The 19,930-nt window shown below is 37.1% G+C and overlaps 1 pseudogene; it reads left to right on the plus strand.

Annotated features, from left to right (window-relative positions):
* The window catches only part of LOC127413178 (protein FAM149A-like), a 34,456-nt pseudogene that overhangs the window by 3,269 nt on the left and 11,257 nt on the right, over positions 1 to 19,930 (plus strand).

The raw sequence follows: 19,930 nt of genomic DNA on the forward strand, positions 1-19,930 counted from the left end.
GAGTAAGCATTGTGGGATAGTTCACTCAAACATGAGAATTCTGTCATTTTTTCCACTCACCCTCATGTTATTCTAAAAATGTATGACTTTTTTACTTCAATGGAACACAAAATGAAATGTTAGGCAGAAAGACAAATTTTTTTATTTTTATTTATTATTATTATTATTATTATTTTTTGCATCAATAAAAGTGAAGTCTGCCATGTGAATAAAAGTGAGGCTGCCATGCTGGCTAACGACTCCTTTTGTGTTTTATGGAAGAAAGGCAAACAAGTTTGGAACAACATAAGGGTGAGTGAATGATGACAGATTTTAATTTTCATTCTGGGTGAACTATCACTTTAAGAATAGATTTGTTGTGTATATATCTAATGTTATAGGTAACCATTGAATTTAAGTATTTGTTTTATACTGAGGCTACCCTTCCATTTAAAATTTTCACAACATCATATATGAAAATGATGACACTTTTATGCACTTCATTCATATGTACTAAATGCAGTATATCTCAATTTGACTAATATGCAATCAATTACTTTTTATTTATTTCTTATTACTTTTTATTACATCTTATTACATTATTTTACTTTTTGGCTTTGATCAGTACAGTATCTCTTGTGACTGGGTCATTGACAAATTAGATTGTCCTAGGTGATACAAAAATAAGAAATCAAAGGTATATTGCACCTTGAATACATGAAAGTTTATAGAAATTAATCATTAATTTAAAAAGTTTTCAAAAATATTCAAGGTAAAAAAATATATACTTTTACAAATATCATGAATTTTGAGTCAAGAATATCAAGAAGTTTTCTCATGATTACACCACATGACCTGAACAGCATGTGCCTTTTCATAAAAATGTCAAAATATTCTTAAAACTTGAAGGTCTAAAGGGGTCCTCTCTATTTTATGGTTTTTGTCAACATAAAAAAATAAAAAAATAAATAAATAATAAATATAGTACCTACAGTACATGTTGGTTACACCACATGATTTTGATGGAGGACAAAAGTTGTTCAAATATGAATCCTTTTTTTAAAACAATTTTCAGCTGTTGAAAAAAAATCAGCTGTTAATGAGATTTTTTTTTTTTTTTACTCTCCGGACGGTTACACCACATGACATTTTTTACTTTAAGCCCCAGAAACAAATATCAAAATGACTTTAAACTCAGAAATTAATAATAATAATAATAATAATAATAGTAATAAACATGTTTATCATAGAAGATGTTTATTCAAGTAATTATTTTGTGTGAATTGCATTTTTTATTTATTTGTGAATAACTGAATAGATCTGGACAAAAAAATGAGCATCTTGTCATTGACCCGACTTCATTTACATACCAACAGATGCAACAAGCGTCAACAAGATTTTACTGAAACTTAAGAACATCAAAAACTTTACTTAAGCACTAGTTCATCAAATAAATGCAATACTAGCCGTAATGTACCTAAACATTGAAAGAAAAGATATTACAAACCAACACCCTGAAATTCACATACAAATATAGCAAGTTAAACTACTTGCAGTCCAAGTTTTTATTTAGTAATTTGATATTCTGTTCTACTGACTCTGAGAGATCATTATTTTGAAAATGCCTGATGGGAAACTACAGATTTGATGTGTTAGGTCTGATGTTATTTGAAGCTTCTCTTGGAATCACTTAATATTTGACAAGCTCGTACATAAGTGAAATCACTGTCCCTTTGTGCTTACTGCTAAAAGGCAGACAAGAGAAAGAATCCTTGTCAGTCAGCTGAGCCTTTCTGCTGCCATACTGCTCATGCATGTTTCATAAGGCCCTGGCGGGCAACCTGCTGAAATTATTTGCTGTTTGCCTTGTGAAAGATACATGAGCCTTTACTGATGCTGGGCTTCCTCTTTGACCTCTACCAACCATTGAAGCCCTCACCCTGGACTAATTAGTTTTTCCCCCATTCTTTTTGCTACATCTTGTGTAGCTGTGGTGTCAGTTTGTGTTCAAGTGTGCACAAACAGTTTTTCACCTCTGCCCTCCCCACTTTTCTTTTTATTAGCTTTCTTTGTGGTTTATGGTTGATTTTGTTTTCTTATTTTCATTCACTATTGCAATGGCTGTCTTCTACAGGAGTCTTATTGTCTTCTTAATCTACACTGTAGAATTTTTTTTATTGTTTAATGTGGTAACAGCTTAATTCTGATTTTAATTGATCTAATATTATTTTAATTAGATTACATTAGGTAACACAAACAAAAGTAATTTTAAGGGTCAGGTCAGGTGGACCTGCATGTTTTTACATGAAATTTCTATGTAGCATAGTTTGACCAGGTGATGGAGTTGCTAGCTTGAGCATCCCTTGGTGCATCCTGTATGCCTATACAGGATTGGCCACAAACAGTATAAACATACACCACCATTACAAGCACAAGCCCAAAAGCCTTCCTTTCAAAGGGAGGAGCTTACCTAATTATTTTTGTCATCCTTCCACTTCCTAACTTTTTATATCATCAATTGTTTTTATATTTAGGCTACTGGATATTCTTAGAAATATTGAACATTTATGTTTGTCTTATTATTGGAAAGTCTTCTTCTGTAAAGGGTTTTAAAGAATGTCCCCCATATGGACATGAAGGAATAAAAAAATAAAAGAAAAAAAACTTGGGGAAAAGACTCTTGGCATGAATTGCAAGGTGTGTACACCTGGCAGTCATCCAGCGGAGGGTGGGGAGTTATCTGGCACCTGTGCTGTGCCACTGTAGCGTGTCTAAACACCATCTTGATGGAGCACAAAGGAACAGATCCAAGAAGCATCTGTTTAGGGCCCAAGGCAGAGAGGGATTTTCATGTAGACCTGTGGAGGAAAACATACATTTACAAATTGCTCTTGGCTGATCTGAGAATATGAATGCCGCTGTCTATTTTTTAATTATTATTATTAGTAGAATTATTATTTTTGAGCTGTTGGGCTTAGGGATGAGGACACTGCTCAGAAATGCTCTCTGTCCTGGCTGCCAAACCAGGTCACCATAGATAAGGGCATTTTACCCATGCATGGTGCACTGGGATTTGGTTGGGCATCATGTTTGGCCACCCTGCCTCCTGTGCTTGCTCACTATACAAACAGCTACAAGCAAAGTACTGGGACAAAGATGTTGGACTTATTGTGATTGGGTAAGTTATTTGTACAGTTATGGTATTTTAAAGCTCCTTTTTTAAGTGATAACTAATAATAAGTGATGCTCATGATAATACACATGATGCATTATTGTAGTTTGACATTCTTTTATTACTTTAGGAAAGTCAATTAACTAGTGAATAACACTTCTCACAGTCATACAATTGTCATCATTGTGAATTACCATTTGATTAAATATTTAGTAATAAGAAAACATTGTTTTGTAAAGTCACAACCAAGACCTGTTTTATTAACAGGGGTCTTATGAAATGCCATCTACTGATGAATAATATTGATGAATCTTAAGAGACCCAGAGTACCTTGAAATTATAAAAACAATGTAAAACCAGCAGCAGAAAACAAAGTTTATTTTGTTTCAAATAAATGAATAGTCTCTGACTACTCTGTTTTACTTTGACTGTTACAGGCAGTCTAGCTTCTTTTTGTCATAGTGATAAATGTGACACTCCAGCATGCCTGTATATTGTACTTTGATTGTGTACTGTCTAAATATTCATGACATAATTGTCAGCTGTATTAGGGGCAGTTTAAGAAAAAGAGAGAAAGCTTGGAGGGAACAGCATCATGTAACATCTTTTCCCTGCAGGTGGATATGCTTTTAATAACAACAACCAGGGGTGCCATTACATTCCAAATGTTTTGTATGTGTGTGTGTGTGTGTGTGTGTGTGTGTGTGTGTGTGTGTATGTGTGTGTGTGTGTGTGTGTTGTTTTTGCAAGCAACATAAAATCATATATTAATATAGATAATTGAATGGTTCAAGATGTTTTTTTTGGGGGGGGGGGGGGGGTGATGATGAGATGTTTTTCACTGTCTGCTGTTCACTGTAAGGTGTTTTTAGGTTTAATGATTCTACTTATCACTTAATTGTTTTGGACATTTACTTATCTAACTTACTAAACTATTTACTGACCTGTTCAAACTCTCACTGATGGGTGATGAGATCCCATCTGTCTCCTTTTGCTACTCATGTCTGTTTTTACAAAAACACCAGTTACTCATATATATTTACTATCATGGACCTAACATGTTCACTCACTAGGTTGAATGAATCTAATCATCAGTTAACTTACTTGTTTTGGACATTAACCTGTTCAAACTGGTTGATGAGATACCAGCTGTCTCTACTTCTGCTTCTGTCTGTTTGCAAAAACACCACTTACTCATTTGAACCTGACATCTTACTGCACTCATTAAATTTGATGTTTGTAATTGTCACATTTAGGGGTGGGCGATATAAGCAAATATTGTACTGTGAAATTTGTAACACTTTTGGTTAACCATATATCACGATACACAAATTATTTATGGAAACATTTATGGATTTTGAAAGAATCAAGTTCCTTTTTGATTTAAAACAAAGTCCAGAGTAATGAATGAACATTACATTTATATAGCACTTTACCCAGTGAACAGGGTACTCCTCTCAACCACCACCAGTGTGCAGCATCCACAGTGCACCAGTACACTCACCACACACCAGTTATTGGTGGAGAGGAGAGAGTAGATTTATAGAGCCAGTTAATGGATGGAGATTATTAGGAGGCCATGCTTATAAAGCACCAATGGGGGAATTTTGCCAGGACACAAGGGTTTCACCCCTATGCATTACAAGAAGTACCCTGGGATTTTTAATGACCACAGAGAGTCAGGACCTTGGTTTAACATCTCCTCCAAAGGATGGTGCCTTTTTAACAGTATAGTAACCCCATCATTATACTGGGGAATTAGGACCCACACAGACTACAGGTTGAGCACCCCCTGCTGGCCACCCTAAAATCTCTTCCAGCAGCAGCCTTAGTTTTCCCCAGGAGGTCTCCCATCCATGTACAACCCTGCTTAGCTTCAATGGGCAACCAATCTTGAGCTACAGGGTGATATAGCTGCTGGCTAGTAGAAGTTAATGGTAGAAGTTCCATATCCACTATGTCCAGTGAAAGGACTTAAATAAAATATATTTTTAATAATTAGCTAGCAAGCTCTTTGTTTCAATATTTACAGAACAGATTTCAATATTGCTGAAAAAAAAATACTATCAGTAACTACGTTTCCACCCAAGTATTTTTTGCGAAAAAAGTTTTAGCGCATCAAAATAAAGCTGATTATCGCCAAACCTTCACAAATGTCGACATAATATTTTTCCGTTTAACTCTAGCGCATAAACTCTATGTCGATACTTCAAAAACTGTCGCGAAAAACTGGGTTGGAAACACTTTTTGTCGAGAAAATTGGCATTAACGCAAAAATGTAGTGTCACATAACAGAGTTTACCCCAATCATTAGACTGTGTTCATCATGACGACAAGGTATACATTCTTGAAAGCCAATTTATTGTACGTTATTATGGATTGATCTTAACAGCATAGCACAGATCCAATGCTGCAAACATGACACTTCCAGGAGTGCCAACACAAATATCTCGTATCATGCACATGGACATGAGCAGGGAGAACAAATGAATGGCCACTCTTTGCGATTAATTTAATCATGGTAGACATCCGTTTATTTAATAAAGTTGCTTTACCACACCATACAAAATAATAGACCGAAGTCACGGAATTAGCCCACAATACAAAAAACATATAATTTCTGTGCACAAAGATGTTTTAAATTAAAAATAAATACACAGTACTTGAAGAAAAACATCAGTGTGCTTTTTTGGAAACACTAACATATAACCCAATTCTATAAAATTATTGTTTAGCTTACTTTTGAAAAAATGCCAGCAAAATTCCCTGTATTAAATTAAATACCAAACGAAAAACTAAATTTAGTTTTAAATAAATAATAATAATTTTAAAAAAAAATTACCAAACGAAAAAAAATATATTTTTAGTCCTATATAAGCCTTTTCTTTACACAAACCTAAATTAGCTTTACCCTGTTCTGTTGACAAAAAAGTCGGCTGAATTACAATATCAGAATGTTCTGCACTTTTTTCAAGACTGTCAGAACTATTTGTCCAGTGCTGAGTTCACTTTCAGAAAACTAACTTTTGAACATTTTAAAACGTTTAAATATTTTAAATCTAACCCTCTTTACCTCGGATCGCATTTGCTGAGCTTCTTCAGAAAATGAAATTGCATTATGACACTAAAAGTAATATTAGATGACAATCAAGTTCAGTTAAAAGTTGCTGAACAAATATGCGGGGACATAATGCAGTTGTGATGGCAATGCTTTAGATTAGATGATTGTTCAAAATAGCCTATTGAATATAAGGAATGTATCATATGGAAACCCTGATATTACACAGCATCAATTTTTCTTTAATAGCTGTGCACACAGCATATACACATCGATGGATGGTCCTTATACTAAGACTGAAAGTTTCCCCTAATACTTGGTGCAGGTTGCCAGCTTGAACAGGGCCATGAACCGATGGCAACCTGCGATAGGCGCAACATCAGGACCAATATTACAGTCCTATCAGAAGGGCAACTGTTCCCTTTTGATTGCAATTCCTCTTCTGATTGCTTTTATTTGTGAAATTAAAATGACAGTAAGCTGGCTAATTTCAATGAATTGTCTCAATACTCTCCCCATTTTACCAAAACTTGGAGGAAAAAAAATAGGGACATCTGGGAGGTGAATTAGCGATAAACACACATTTCTGTATGGAAACGGCTTAAGGGCAGATTTCTTTTGCGATAAACCAATACTTACGTGACAAAGTGGTTTTTTTTTTAGGCATGACGTCATTACGCACACCATTTTTATCGATAAAAGGTCATTTGAATGGAAACTGGCAGAAGATGGCAAATTTCGCAAAATTTGTTTTACGCATTTTCAATTTGTCGATAACAAAATGGCGCAAAAGTGGATGGAAACAAGGCTAATGTCTGCTTTTATTCAGTCAGTGTTCTTTTTAAGCATCTTTAGGTGTCTTCACTCTCCCCATGCTGTATGCTGAGAAAAGTGCACATTTAAATGAAAAATAACGTACAACCAACTAATGATGGCAACAAATGCACATTCTCTACCAAACGGCGGCACTTTGCGTCACCGCGATAGCAAGGTTAGACAAAAATTTCTTGTGGTTGACACATTTCTGCCCATATATATCAATATAATCGGTATATCGCCCACCTCAAGTCACTTAAAATTAATTCTTGACATTATCTTTTAGCCTCCCACATCCCTTGACAAACTTTTGAAAAAATAAACTATGCTCTTTTGAGCTGCACGTGTGCGCTTCATAGAAGCTTTGGAAATGGCTCACAAAAACTTAGCTAGCTAGCATTATCCACTCCTACAAGAAAAAAGCTCAAAAGTTAATCAACAGCCAACATTTGCCAAGCTAGCAAGCAAATTAAACATAAAAGCAATTTACATAATGCTAAATATGACAATCCACATTTTGTTTTATTACTCCTGACACATTTTCGCTGGTTATCAAGTTAAATGTGAGTATGTTGGCTACTACACTCAGCCATGCTATACACATGTACAGTTAAGTTTTAGTCTTTTAGAATAATACAACGTTAAAAATTAAATGGTAAAAGTCTAAATTTATCTTTATCCTTGAACCTCTCCAGTCGGGTTTCAAGGGTTTGCATAGTACAGAATCTGTTCTACTAAAAGTACTAAATGACATCCTAATGACTACAGACTCTGGGAATGCCATGGACCTGGTCCTCTTAGATCTTAGCTCAGCATTTGATCTGGTTGACCACAATATCCTTATTTCATGCCTTGAGCATTGTGTTGGTATTCAAGGTATGGCTCTGAATTGGTTCTGGTCATATCTATTAGACAGAAGCTTCTCTGTTGCAGTGGGCCAGCACACCTCCTCTGTGGCACAGCTTACCTGTGGTGTTCCGCAGAGCTCGATCCTCGCTCCAACCCTATTTTCTTTGTATATGCTTCTTATGGGCGCTATCTTTAACAAATATGGGGTGTCATTTCATTGTTATGCTGACGACACACAGATCTATGTACCTATATAACGTCATGACAAACAAGCTCTTGACCCTCTCTTAGCTTGTCTGCAGGGACTCAAAACCTGGCTGACAGATAATTTCCTTACTTAATGAGAGTAAAACAGGAATTATCCTGTTTGGACCAAACAAGCTTAAAACAGTGAACAACATTGACTTAGATATTCTCACTCCTCATCTCACTTCTCAAGCTATGAATTTAGGCTTTTTCTTTGATAGTAGCCTAAAGTTCGACAAACAAATTAACGAAGTGGTTAGATCGAGTTTTTTGTCGCCTAGCTAAAACAAAACCTTTTCTATCCAGGAAAACATTTGAAATTGTGATCCATGTTTTTGTTTCTTCACGCTTGGATTACTGTAATTCTCTGTACTCTGGCCTGCACCAATCAGCACTATCCCGCCTGAAGATGGTCCAAAATGCTGCGGCACGTCTTTTAACGGGCAGTCGTAAACATGAACACATCACTCCCATCCTGATCTCCTTGCACTGGTTGCCTATCAGATTTCGAATTGATTTTAAGATTTTAACATTTGTCTATAAATCCTTAAACAATCAGGCACCCCATTATCTCTGTGATTCGGTTTGTCCGCATAACCCAACCAGATCACTCAGATCTGGGGATCGTGGACTTCTGTCTGTTCCTAGATCCAGGATGAAGCATAGAGGTGATTGTGCTTTTTGCATCACTGGCCCCAAACTTTGGAAAATTTTACCAGATTAACTCAGGACCGCCCCCTCTTTATCTGTTTTTAAATAGTTGCTTAAAACATTCTTATTTTCCTTAGCATTTAATTTACCATAAATCATGGTTAAGCTGTGAAACTGCCCTTCTACCTATGTTTTATTTCAGTTATACTGTCCTGCCTGTGTTGCCTCTGTACGGCACTTTGGTCAACCATGGTTGTTTTTAAATGTGCTATATAAATAAATGTGATTTGATTTATAATACGCTATAAACAAATAATCAATATGTATTACAGATAGCTATTTTATGCTTTCACATTCGTTGCTCAGGCTTCCCATCTTTTCCTGGCAGGAAATATGGCCGCTCTGAAGCAGCACATTCAGTTAAGCAGCAGGGCAGGGCAGGGCAACCAGTTGATTTTGACCAATCACAATGATTTTAATCACAACGCGAAAGATAAAGTCAGGACTGGATCACATTAGGGATGGGCGATACCACTTATTATCTTTTCGATCCGATACCAATAATTTCAAGTCCAATATCGTCGATACCAATACCGATATTTCTTTTAATGTTTTAAAAAAAAAAGTTTTTTGTGAGAGCTGTTTCTCTGATTTTCTATCATACCTCTACAAGGCACTGATCCCTCTTGTTTGAACAAGCCTTGTGACGGCACAAGCACTTGTCTGCTTGTGTCTTTCAGCATGCATGTTAAGATGAGCAGAAGAAGAAATAGGGTGAATCTCAATTCAAATAATGTGGAGAACGGACTTGTGTTCTTATTAAGACCGGTCTTGCCAAGCATCCTTGGATGAACGAACTCGGAAAGACAGAAGGGCGTAAGAACACAAAAGAACGCACATTGAGATTCACCCATAGTTTCCATCCTGCACAAGTATTTGCTAATATAGCCTAATCCTTTTTTTTCACTTTGAAGCTTATGATTATTGTTTATGTTCATGGTAACCAAATAATAATATAGGAAAAAAATAAAATAAATTATATCGATATTTTTGTGTGAGGATCGATATTTTTGAGATCCGCCCATCCCTAGATCACATACAGTATGTGGATTCTATTTTGAACTACCAGAGCTAAAAATGCAGGTTAATGAAGCCTAAATAATGGAGAAAAGTATTTTTCTACATTTCTTGCCCGGCAATACTTAAACTAAAAGTAGTAATGCCATAGCAATACTGGCAATACTGGCAGCGGCGGCCATGACAACAACATCAAAATTATGTAATGCTTTTATCAGGCTGAGCAGTTTTGTATAATAGCAGTCATGCTCACTGGTAACTAAAAGTGCCAATGAATAATAATTTTATCTAAATTAATTATATGCTTTTATGTCATCATATAGACTACTAATATGATGTGTCCATTGATTTTCAATATTATTTGCCAATGAATTAATGACATTTCCAACAGTCACTTTTCAAATTTTGCTTCCCATGAATTTCTGTACTCAGTGATCTGTTATTGCGTGTAATCACACCAGGCAGCTTATCATGCAGCTAATTTCAGTTCATCAGTGTACCTGATTGTATCACTACAGCATGTGCTCTGTGAACAGGACAAAATGGCCTTTCTTTCCATTAATCGGATGAAATCAAATTAATGCTTATTTCCTTGTATTTTGCATTAGGAAAAAGCTGTTCAAAGAACCTGACAAAAACCTTAGCGCAGTGCCTGCACCATTCACCAGAAGTGTCAACAGGGTCCCAACCAGTGACTTCAGGTAACAGTTCATTATTTTCATTTCCACAAATTCAGACCATATTTTTATACACTACGTGGCCAAAGTGTGTGGATACCCCTTTCTAATTAAGAGGGCTGGACAAATCTTAATGCTACAGCAAACAATAACCTTCTAGAGAAGTGAGTGTGTTCAATTTCGTGGGAACAGTTTGGGGAGGGTCCTTTTATGTTCCAGCTTGACAGTGGTGTACTAAGACTGGTATGAAAGAACCTAACTGACCCAAATTTGAACCACATTGAACACCTTTAGGATGAATTACTGTAGAAACACTACTGCTACCCAGGCTCCATCACCCAACATCAGTGCCTTACTTCATTGATGCTCTTGTGTTCGGAATAGTGGGTTTCTTTACCAGAGGACTGGAAAGATTAATGCTCATGATTTTTAAATTAAACCTATGGGTGTGGTGTTTGGGTGTCCATAATTTTGAGCATGTAGTGTAAGTACCCAATGATTTGTGGCCTTTGAAAGAAGAAAACATGTCCTCAGAGTAATGTGTAATGACTAATTTCTGCATTGCTAGTATTTCATCGTGTGGTCAGTCATCTGCCGGTGATGCTTCCCCTGTGAGTCACCTTCAATCCCGCTCCGGCAGCCCAGGCACTTGCCCCGGTCTCTCCACAGAGCACAGCTCCATCTGCTCCTGGAGATATGATGTAATATTCCTCTATATTATCTATCTTCCAGATATTTTGTAGCCTATTTACCAGTGTTGGGCAAAATTCAGAATTTGAGAATTGGCTTTCAATGCATGAGTTGGAATTTGAATTAAATTAGCCATGCTCCACAGGTTTTTGAATTGAAATTTGAATTAAAATGACAATAAGAGGGATTCAATGAATATTGATCCCCTGTTTTTTGACTTTGTTAAATTAGAGCATTTTGAGCAAAATGATGTGTTCAATCACCATGGTCCATAAAATTAATAATTTAATTATGAATGCACGTATTAAATAAAATGAAATGTAGTATAATTTGTGGACTGAGTGGAATTAAAATGCCATTCTCTATTCAGTTCTGAATGATGCACAACCCTGATGATAAAAAAAGGCTGTGTTACAGTGATTTTACCATGGGAAAGGGGTGTTCTTAGGGTACCCCCTTACCCTTGGTATGTTCATTGTAACACATGGACTCAAATGGCTTTTGCTTTTATAAAATGGCAACAGCAGTGTATTATTAATACTTAATCTAAATAATACTGAATATTAATCTAAATAAACAACTCTACAACCAAGTCATATAGTTCATTTTCCTAACATAGGAATAAAAAAAATATTACTCAGCTTGGTGCATTAATACAGAATGTGCTATGCAAGAAGTGCGTTCATAGTAATTTTACAGCTACTTCAAGCATGTCTTATCCAATCAGAATTCAAAGTAGGTAGGTAACAAACACTAGCACACAACCCACAACTCACAACCAATAAGAGACATCTGCTTTAACAAGACATTCCTATTTATCATTTTAAAGAGTGTGAGCACGTAAAGGTTTAATCAGAAGAACTCTACCTCATTTTGGAATACAGAAGTAAGTAACTTGTTGTACTTCTGATGAGTGTGAGGGAGTTCCGTTGTCATTAGCTGCTATGTAAATATCTAGTTACTGATGTAAGGAACTAGAATGAGAAAAGTATCAGAATTTAGTTGTCTGGTGTTCTAATCTGTCACATATCAACAGAATGTACAGTACAGCGGCACAATATGTTAATATGAATCTAAATCAGTGATGATGATTCTCTACAACTTGCTTCTTACTTTTAAAACTTTTAAAAGGAAAGCATGACAATGCAGTATCACTCCTGTATTTTAATGACTCTTCCATGTGAACCTCCGTTCATTTTTATCTGCATAACCTCTGAAGACGCATTTGCAGTATTTCTTTCCAAGGGTGATGTTACAGTAAATAAGCCATGCTGAATGTGAGATCTATGAACTATACACCTGTAAGGAAGGAGAGAATATTTTTTTACTAGAAAAGAGAGAATACTGTGTTTATTATTTTTCAAAGATGAAACTGCAGTTTTGGTGCAATGAAAGCTGATGTAATAAAGTTAGTCTGTGCACACTGAGACTGTTGGTTGTACAAAGCTTGTGGATGCCGTGAGAAGGAGGGGAGAAAGAGGTGTCATATACACAAACAGGGTGGAAGATGTACCGTAAGCTTCAGAGTTTCGATCTATCATTCAAAGTTACATTAAGACGTGCTTCCCCAAACACCACTAAAACACCTGGGTGTGATGAATCCATTGAAAAGCACAGGGAAGCAAAGTCAAATTACACTGTAGAATTATCTGTGCTCCGAACCAATGTGTTTATGATAATAATAATGTATGATAAAACTTATAACATATTGCCAGCCTGCAATATAATGAAGAATTAATTAAGCATTTTTGAGAAGCAAAAGTAACTGGACTTATACCGGAAGCAGTCCACACTCAAATGTGGAAATGGCCCCACTCATGGTTTCTTGTGGCCAAGTGAAATGTTTCTAGAATGTTTTAAGGGTTTCAAACATTGGATCATAAGATTTTATGGATTTAGTTTTTGTTTTATTTCCAGAACATTTTATGGATATGTGAATTAAATGAATCATATCAATGGTTACTTTAAAACTAGAAGAAATAATAATAATAATAATAATAATAATAATAACCACTGCCATAACTCATTTAAAAATTATATAATGGCTTTACTCTAAATGTCTTTACTCAACTCTTTTTGACATTTAGAGTTGAGTATAGAAACCACAACCTCATTGAACCTGTTTTTGTAAGAGTGTACTATCTGAATGTCTACTGTATGTGTACTGAGTAGTTTAGTTTGTGGTCTGTTTGTGTGCAGGAGTTTGAGCGGGCAAATACGCAGCGTGTGCGTCAGCTCTTTAACTCTGTGGATGAGCTTCTGTATGAGGGGAGAGTCAGCAGCCGTTTAGACTCTCTACAGGAAGAGTGTGAGGAGTGGAACGGACACACACCCCATCTTAGGTACACCTTTGTACAGTTACGGGGGGTCCACAAGTCTACTGGCCACTAGTGACAATGCTTCTAATTTGAAATTTCTAATTTAACATAATTTCTTCACAAAATGATAACTAATTTATTGAAAAATTTCAGACTTTCTTATTATTTGGTAAGCCCCTTTTCTTTTTTTTTTCTTCTTTTTTTTTGCTATAATGACGCATACTTAAGCTGACATGGACTCCACAACACGATAATCCTTATAATTCCAGCATGATTTGAGAATTTTCCAAAAAGCATCTTGTGTGCTTCAATTTTGTACAAAGGAATTAAAATTGTCAGTGTCACAAATGTGTTTATATGATTAGTGACTTAGAATTGTATATATTTCTTATTCATTTATGCCACTTTCTGTTTATTTCCAGGCTTAAATTTGTTTTTGAATATCAGATTTTCAGTGTGGTCTCAGACTTTTGGCTTTAAATGTATATTGCAGTCTCAGTATGGTAAGCCAAACTGACTTTCACATGATATGAATAGTTGACATCAACAATTAAATGTTCACTTTTTAATTTGCTAATTCTTGATATAACGATTACATCATCACTCGCAGAAATACACTTTCTTGGTATCAAAAATGTAATTTCAACTAGAAAAAAATGTAACTATTGATATAAAAATGACATCTATACTCGCAGAAATACACATTCTTGATATTCGAAATTAAATTTCAACTTGTAAAAACTGGAGCTCTTCATATCTGTAACTGTATTTTCACAAGTAGAATTTCAAAATGATCTGTCTTTTACTCCTATTCAAAATGCAATTACAGATATAAAAATGTAATTTATAAAAAAACATTTTTTCCAGACATCCATAAAACACTAACACGTTTAAATACATTTACAGAGATCAAAAATGAGTATTTTCATTAGATGTAATTTAATAGTTAATATCAGGAATGGTTATTTGTACTAGTAACAATGTAATGAATGATATAAAAAATGATAATTTATACCAGTAAGAAGTGCATCGCTGATATTTGAAATTGGAATTTCAACTAGTAAGAAATACATTTTAGATATTTGTAATGGCATTTTGAATAGGATTGAATGACAGATCACTGTGTAATTCTATTAGGGAAAATGCAGTTATAGATATAAAAAAAATCACTGCTTATGCTAGCTGAAATTCCATTTTTGATGGTGTTGTTTTTGGTATCAAGAATTAACATTTTTACTAGTCCAATTGTAAATACTGATATCAAAAACTGGCACATTCACTGATAGTTTCATTCCTGATATGAATAATTAGTATATTATCTAGTGAAAATGTAATTGTTGATATCAACAATTCATATCCTGCTAATGAATAAAAGTCAATTCTGCTTTCTATAGTCTCAGAGCCTTTGAGCAAAGAGAGATTTGTAAGAGAAATTTGTCTGTTTTTTGCTGACACTGTCTGTTTAACTTTGCTCAAGTTTCATCTCTGACCACAGAATTTTAGGGAATCAGTTAGAGCCTCCCAAACAGGAGGGTGTGCAGTACATCTGCAGGCGAGAATCCCGTACCAGAACCTCAATGTTTCCATCAACCCCCTGCCTGGACAAAAGAGAAGACCACAGAGAGTAAGCTCCTCAATGAGTCTCTCAAACCTGTCAGGCAATTCTTCCCATCAGCAACCAGTTAGAATAGCAAAAAATAAATACTTTTCCCCACATATTAGCTGTTTAATTGTTTTATTAAAACAGCATTGTAAAAATTAACATTCAATTTACAGGTAATTAAATTAAAAATGAAATATAATAAAATAAAATATATAAAACTGGATGCTGTGGTTGCCAAAACTACAGTGACAAAGTTTCAGTTATTATGTGATGGCATTTTAGTGCCTGCATATTTTAAGGTTCATTTATGTAGCTGATATAACGTCAATATGCAAAGTGACATGAATTATTTACATCTGCTTTAGACTTTAAACTGTACAGGTAACCACCATAATAACACAGGTCGTAAAATAAAAGGACACAGAGTGATCATCAAATGTGACCTAATAGTTTTAAATTATATGTACAATTTTTATTTTTTTTTAACAAAATGTCATGGGTCACACAGGGACTTTTTTTTATATTGTTTATCTGTTAAAATTATGAAAAATGTTACAGTGTATAAAATAGCATTTCTCACATTGAAAACCGAGTGTTGTTTAAAATATGGAAATTGTAGTTGATATATGGTTCTTTTTCATAGTTGTATAGTGTTAATGAATGGTTGAAAAAGCTGGTGTCACTTTAGATTCCACTCGAGGCAGTGAGCCGTAATAGAGGTCTGGCTGGCTCCAGACCAGTGCAGATGGTCATAAAAGGCATGTAAAAAAAAAAAAACTATTTGTTTCCAAGCAACACCATTTTATTATTTGGTTACTTGCTGTCTATTTCACTCCTTTTGGTATAGGGCTGAAACGATTAGTCGGCGTTATCCCATTTGCGCATCATAAAAAATTGTCGACAAAAATTTTCATTGTCGAATAATCGTTTGATCTCATTAAACATGAGATCATATGAAACTAATGATGGCGAGCGAGAGTAGCACTGCAGCTCGAGTACATGACTGAGGAGATTGAAGAAAACACAGCTCACAGTGTTTGGCACTCCAGATATTCCAAACAGCTTAAGGTGATGTAGAACGCAAAGTATCAGGAAATTATACAAAAATACACCCTGGCGTTATATCTTTAATGCATCCTTTATTAAAGTCCACATAATAAGGAAGCAGGTCATGTAATTAACTACAAACTCCAAAACTGGCATTTCTGTGTGCTGTCAGCGCCTCTTCTATGAGTCGCGTGAAGTGATCTGATCTAAGGGGGAGAGATTGAAACTGCATCCTGGCTGATGCTCACTTTGGCGAGGGGACCTTTGTCGTCTTGCGCGTTTGATGCAGCTAGATTATAACGTGGTGACTCGCGAGGAACTGAATCATAATAAATATGTGTCGCGGTGTGTAATGTATCTTATCCTGAAGAAAATCGGCAATACGCAGCTCTATTAAGAAGAGATATTTTTTTTTGGTGAGTTAAAGATGGATAGAAGTGAACAAAAAGGTGAGAGAGGGTAGTCTTCGCCCATTATACACTTACTGCAACAAAATAAGTTTTTTATTTGTTGCTATTTTGGCTTGTTTTCCAATATAAATATCTAAAACTCATTTAAAACAACGTATATTTACTTTTGGAGCTATACTGCAGAGGATATTTTTTAATCTGAGAATGTTAATAATATCATATTAAATATTTAAATATTTTAAAATATCTAAAAATCCTCAAAACAAGATACATTTACCTAAAAAGCAACATAAGATATTTTTAGACTTGCTTTTTAGAGAATATATATTGAATATAATAGGGGCAGGGGCACACTGGCCCACAATATGCAGAAAAAGACAGCGACACCCTCCCCAATCCCCCCCAACCCATCTGTATTTGTATCTGTTCATATGACAGAATTATCCGTATTTGTCTCTGTATTCGGATAAAACTTTGACGTACTTAAACCGGAAGTACGTCAAAACTAAATGAAACGCCCATTTTTAAATGTTACTCTCACATTTATAGTTCTATTAATAAAATATGCCTTGTATATGCCTTTTCATAATAATAGCCTAATAATAATAATAATTATTATTATTAGTAGTAGTATTATTATCATTATACAATTATTATTTTAACTTTTTTCTTACCAGATGAAGCTGAATTTGTAGGCTACATTTGTCAGAAAGTGAGACAAAGAGACCCAAGAGCAGAGGAACAGTTCAAAGGATTTATTAACAATAAATTGTAACTTCAACTGGGCTGGCAAAGAGTGGAGAACCCGGCACCGGCTGCAGTAAGCAGGAGATAGGTGTTCATTGATGGTATGGTAGGACATGCTTCTGAAATGATCGCAGAACAAACAACCGACCCGCTGGGCACGTAGCAGGAGATGCAGCATTTCGTAGCACAGCACGGACTTTAGACTCCACCTCTCAGGATACCATGCCCACCACTCGAGTGGAGGGTAGAATGGTATCCGGTGAGATTGTAGAGGTCTCGACCTCAAAACATCGAGACAGTAATTCGCGCTTGATGTTTTTAGAGCCCGGGCGATACGAGAGGACGAAATTAATGCGGGTAAACAATAGGGCCCAGCGAGCCTGTCTAGAGTTAAGACGTTTGCTGCTACGAATGTACTCTAGGTTCTTATGATCAGTCCAGACCACGAAAGGTACCTCCGAACCCTCAAACCAATGATGCCACTCGCCCAAGGCCAGCCGGACAGCCAGCAATTCTGTTACTGACTTCACAGTTCCGTTCTGCTGGTGTTAAGTGGCGCGAAAAAAAATGCACACGGATGCATCTTTCCATCCGTGGAAGAGCGCTGTGACAGGACCGCTCCAACACCAAACTCTGACGCATCTACCTCCACCACACACTGACATGCAGGGTCAGGAGTTACTATGATAGGTGCGGTAGAAAACTGCTTCTTTAATTTAGAAAATGCGGCCTCGGTAGAAATTAGCGAACCCCAGAAACCTAGGCGAAGCCTTGCAAGAATCTGTGGTTGGACAATCGGAGACAGCTCTGACCTCGGCTTCATCCCTTGGATGAAACGATAAACCCCAGCAACGGAACCGACTGTGCATGAAAAACGCACTCCTCCGCCATGACGAACAGCCGATTCTCTAGCAGTCGCTGAAGCACCTGCCTGACGTGTTGAACATGGTCCTGGATAATCTGGGAGAAGATCAGAATATCATCTAGATATACAAACACAAAACGGTCAACCATGTCTCTGAGCACGTCATTCACGAGCCCCTGGAAGACGGTGGGGGCATTGACCAATCCGAAAGGCATGACAAAATATTCAAAGTCATCACCCTTCCTGATCTGAACAAGGTGATAAGCATTGCATAGGTCCAACTTCGTAAAGACGGATGCTCCCTGCAAGAATTCGAAAGCTGAGGACATCCACGGCAAAGGATAACGATTCTTCACCATGATGTCATTCAGCCCCTGATAATCTATACAGGGTCTAAGTGAGCCATCCTTCTCCACAAAGAAGAACCCCGCCCCTGCCAGTGATTAGGATGGGCGGATGAGACCAGCTGCCAGAGAATCATTGAGAATCATTGAGTGAATACAGCCGTCCCCGAGGAGGCGAAGTGCCAGGAAACAATTGAATAGCACAGTCGTACGGGCGATGAGGAGGAAGGGTCGCGGCACGGGACTGGCTGAACAGCGCCCTCAAGTCATGGTATGTCAATGGTACTCCAGAAAAATCTGCTGGTTCACCCTGCAATGAAAAACAAGACTGGACAGGGGAGACAGCAATGTTAAGACAGTGCGACATACAGTAAGGACTCCAAGCAAGAACAGTGTTGGTTGACCAGTCTATGTGTGGGTTGTGCGGTACCAACCAAGGATGCCCCAACACTACTGGTGCCGATGGAGATTGGATCAGGTAAAAGGACAACTGCTCTGTATAATTTCCAGAGACAAAGGTGACTGGCTTGGTGGACTGTGTGATGACGGTCAAGGGTGTGCCACTGAGGGTGTGGGCAGTGATAGGTTCATCCAACTAGACCATAGGAACCCTCCATTCCGAAGCCAAGTCGATGTCCATAAAGTTCATTTCGGCTCCGGAAACCACCAATGCGGAGACTGTGTGACTGGTTGATCCATACTGCAGCCCGGCCGGGAGAATTGTGCGTAATCTGGGGGCTTTGTCCAAGGGTGTTGTGCTTGCCAGTAACCCCCTGCCTACTGAGGAGTGGTGTCTTTTTACTGGACAAGAAGCGGAGAAATGACCAGACCGGACTCAATGAAAGCATAACCCTTGAACGAGGTGACTGAGTAGGATGGCCAGCTGCCCGGGTAGGTGGAGAGCGGTGGTGATGGTGGCGACGCCATAGGGCCAGACGTTGATCCACTCGGACGTCCATGTCCACCAAATCGTCAAAGCATGGAGGCAGATCCAAGGAATAGATTTGTCCTGGATGTCATCGGAAAGCCTATGTAGAAACCGGTCCCAAATGGTGTGATCGTTCCACTCAGAAGCAGCAGCCAGTGTGCAGAACTCGATAGCATAATCTGTGACTTGCCGATCTCCCTGAGACAGTCCGGATAAGACTCTCGTCATCTCCCGACCTTGAGCCGTGCGATCGAACACTCTGCGGAGCTCCATGGAGAAGGCATGAAATGATGCGCATCTGGGATGTCTGTTGTCCCACATGGTGGTCCCCCATTCACCGGCCCTTCTGGTGAGGAGTGTGATAACGCAAGCCACCTTCATTGTCTCTGATGGGAAAGCAGAGGGCTGTAACGTGAAGAACAAGGAACATTGTGAAAGGAAAGTACTGCAGGA

The sequence above is a fragment of the Myxocyprinus asiaticus genome, chromosome 22, assembly GCF_019703515.2.
Source record: "Myxocyprinus asiaticus isolate MX2 ecotype Aquarium Trade chromosome 22, UBuf_Myxa_2, whole genome shotgun sequence".
Taxonomy (NCBI): Eukaryota; Metazoa; Chordata; class Actinopteri; order Cypriniformes; family Catostomidae; genus Myxocyprinus; species Myxocyprinus asiaticus.